We start from the raw sequence: 4,385 nt of genomic DNA on the forward strand, positions 1-4,385 counted from the left end.
CATCTATATCCTGAAATATTTTGTATCTATAAATATAAAAGGGCTGACGAATGGGGAAGAAAAATATGTTAAAGGTCTTGTTCTTTTTGGAATTTCAAAGAAGAAGGGTGGAAATTCTGAGGTAACAAGGGCTCTGTACTTTGCAATTCATGATTGTAAAGCCCTCATCACCAGCTGACTAACTATCAGCCTATTCGGGAGGATGAGTTGAGAGGTATCATCTTGGGAGCTTCATCCCGCTATGTGTCTCTCACAATGAAAATTCCTAAATCAGGATGTGAGTCATGGAATTTTCCAGGGGAAGAAATCCGGTACCTTCCATCAACTTCACGGAATCATCGAAGTATTTAAAAAAATTTTAACAAATATTTATCATAATTTTAATTTGCATGTTTACTCTTGTTTTTTTCAAAGATTGATATTTAATTGAATTTCTACCCTCGAGCATTAAGTATAAACTATAATGTTTATTTATGTAATTTTTTACGTAATTGCTCCGGTTTATTTATATATATGTATGTTATATATAATAGAAAAAAAACACGGCAACAATTTGAATAGAATAACTGCTAATCACTTTCTCGTTAGTAATTATCATTAGACATGATGGATTATTAATATTAAAAACGACTCATGGATTGACGAAGAAGTATAATATGAGACAAGAGCGAGTTATGACATCAGTGAATAAGTTCTGTAGGGTTGTATAAAAAATGAACTTCGGTATGTTAAAAAAGAAAGCGCAAAAGGACATAACTACTCTGACAATTTAAAGAATCCTTAGGAAAAAAAGGAGGAAACAAACAAACACAAATCCCACTCCGTATTCATCAAGGATATTTGTTTTTGTGTGTCAATTCTACTCACATTCTAGGCATGACTTACACTTATAACTTCTCAACAAAGACTCATTGTTAGTCTTTATCTTTCATAAGCACATGCACTAGGGATTACCTTATACTTACAGTGTAGGAGAGCAAAAGGTGGAATATTGCTTAATGTTTATTTTGTCATTACTATAAGAAAGTTTAGTGATTGTTTTTTTGATACTCTGTTTCCGCCGTCTTTTTTACAAAAAGAAGCTATACTTGTTTATCATGAGCGAACAAAAATCAAAAGGCCGCGCATTGTTAAATGTTCCAGGAGCCTGGTTTTTAATAAAACAAATATAAAGTAACACTGCTTCGTTGCAGACTTGAAAAAAAAACCCACACGTGTTTCAGATGTAATTTATTCAACCCTAGATAACTACATAATATTTTAGACTTTTTCTAAAATACATCATTAATAAAAAACCATTAGAGGATACTATTTTATGGTTCAATATGTTTGAAATAGCAAAAAAATTAACTTCTCTAACTTTTCATTTAATTGTATTTCCACTGAGCGCATTATATACATTGTTGTGTGAGTTCTTATTTACTGGGTCCAGTCCAGTCAAGACAGGACCCGTACTATTACTCCTTAGGACCGCTCCTTAAGACCGTCAGTCCTTCAGACTGTCAGTACTAAAACGGATTTAAAAGATAAGAATTAAAGTTGAGTTGAGAACTTCATAAGTTTTTAGTACTTATATGCAGGACTAAACTGGACGGGACTGGAGTTTTCAGTCCCAAATAAAGACTGACAGAATACGAATCATCTAAATAATTTATATATTTTGAATTTCATTGTTTCGTAGAGTAATTATTAAATTCAAAATTGAGTTAAAACTTAAACACATATTAAAACAGAAGTGGGAAAACTACTAGGTAGCTGCAGGACGCATGCAAGCCGATTAATACTTATTTGTGGCCCACATAAGCTTTTATACAGCTTTACAATTGTGATTTAAGTAACTTTATATCTACTTTTCAATAGTTTATAAAATAAGTTAACTAGCGGTTGTACCACACGGCATTACTTGGATATATTTGTTCAACTATAAACAAAAGTTTTTCCATGCTTTTGTTACCCATATTCATTGTGTAGTCAATTTGAAAAATTTCATTTATTTTATATTTATGAATAATTTTGGCAAGTTTAAAAATTACAAGTTCTTATTAAACAACTTATATACGTCTTCCGTCTTAGGTTAACTAATATAAACTATTTTAACTATCAACTTAGCATCGAACGGATAAATAACTAAGATTAAAAAAATACGAAGCTATGAGTGTCACACAAGCTTGTAATGTTATTATTTTTTTTAAATGTAGTCGGACAGTTCAAAGATATTGAGCACATATTTGAATATAAGATGAAGTTATTTAGAGGCCTAACATGTAGGCACCCCTTGGCTTGAATCAAGCTAGTTTATAGTATAATTACCACCTCCTTAAATTGGTTGATCATTTGAAATAATAAAATTCAAAAAATAAGGAAAATATATCTTTTTTCAAAAAATACAAATAATTAACAGCTGACAAAAAAAAAGGACCTACGGATAATTTGGCTATGCTAAAGGAAAAAAAAACAATTGGTTTCATTATAATGTTTATATTTTGTAAACATATTATATGTTAAATATGTTTAATTAATATAGTTTAAACAAATTTGATTTTCTCAATGTCACCCTTTAAGAATTATAGTATCATTAATGTGTCTCTTTTAATAATAATATTAATAACGTTCTGACAGCTAAATTTGGTGGTTTTTTTTTGTGGGAATACTCTCGGAATAAGTTATTCTATAAAATAATGATATACCTTTATTATTTTAGAATCCAACCGAATATTGTTAGGTGCATGAAACACGAGGTCAATGAGTTGAAAATGAGTGAGATAACCCTCAGAGTGATGACGAAAAGACTTATGCACCAAGTCAAGGGTATAAGAGAAAATACATATAACTAGGAAAAGAGACTCACCAGGGGAAAAATAATTACCAAAATTATCAAGAGAATATTGATAAAAATCGTTGAAAAAAGGACAGAAAATCAACATAGTAACCCTAACAATTTGAAGAATGTTTTGGAAGAGAGGAGGAATAATGCTCATGACGTTTCATTAGATCAGCTACAAATAGCTGCGGCAAGAGAGGAAGTTAAACAGAATATAGACGAGAACGTTTGCTAGAATTATTCCAATATCGTTCCCCAATTTTACTCTGAGTCCATCAATGACTTAAAATTATAAATTCACAACAAATCCTTAAGGTTACTGACTGTTTTTTATGGGTACGCACAAATGTTCAATATTCTTCATGAACAATATACTTTTTGCATTGATCGTTTGACCAACAGCCGAACCAATCGTATTTTTTTTTCATCTTGAACATTAGAGATGCACCAAATAAAATAAAATTCATATTCAATACAAAAAAATGTTACTGTCTCCAATAGTTTTTTTTTTAATACAAGAGGGAATTTTATTTAGATAGACAGAACATGCAAGTCCTTTAACAAAAGGGTGGGGTAAATTGAACTTTTTGACAAGCTTGTTCTGCTACACGGTGATTATTTATTTATGTAGTTACCAAATTTTAAATTTAGCAGTGGGCATACGTAACTGCTTAATCCTTTTCTTTCGATTATTTGAAAATTTTGGATAAGCAATGACTCGACTTGTCTCAATCAAAGCTTACTCAACACTAAATGATTAAATTTATGGGGGAAAATTGAATATCATATTTTTTCCTTAAATAAATTATATTATAATCAATAGGAAGACGGACAAAATATTACTTTAGAAATATATATTGAAAAATACCTAATGTATGGTCCATGCATTTCTTTATTTCGATTGTTTTTGTTTTTTAAATCTAAGATCTAAATAGCCTGGTTCTTTCAATTATAAAGTCCTAAAATACATACTAATTAATTATCAATTCCTATTATTTCTTACCAAATAATAACTTAATATCACAACTAAACCCTGATTTACTCGTGAGGGATTGGTCATTGCTCTCGACTATTTATAAAATTATTATTAATCATTTTAATAATACATCTTTCTTTGCAATTTCAATGTCGTATTACCTTTGAGTCCACGGTAATTATTACTATTTTCCTTAAAGCGATTAACTTAAGAGCAATGCTTCTCAAAATTTAGTGGTGGCAGTTGAGCAACTACAGTTTTTCTTCTTATTCAGACGAAGGAACTTTTCAATTTAAAAAAAAAAAAAGTCCACAAGAGATTGAAATTGTTGGGGTTGTGTGCTGTGGAAAAGACCTCAGCTGGATAATAGACCCTCTCCTCTCCTACTCAAAGAATTTGTTTCGGCATCATTGAATAAGAAACTGTTTTGAGTTTTTTATGCTTAACACTAGCATACGAGAGGGGTCTGAAAAGTTTTCAACCTCAACGTGAATATGGCAGCACTCGCAAATAATAGCTAGGGGCATATATCTGGTATCTGTGTACAGTTACTCACAAAAGTTTCAGCCATTTTGGACTCATAGTTGT

The sequence above is a fragment of the Lepeophtheirus salmonis genome, chromosome 6 (genome assembly GCF_016086655.4).
Source record: "Lepeophtheirus salmonis chromosome 6, UVic_Lsal_1.4, whole genome shotgun sequence".
NCBI classification, from domain to species: domain Eukaryota; kingdom Metazoa; phylum Arthropoda; class Copepoda; order Siphonostomatoida; family Caligidae; genus Lepeophtheirus; species Lepeophtheirus salmonis.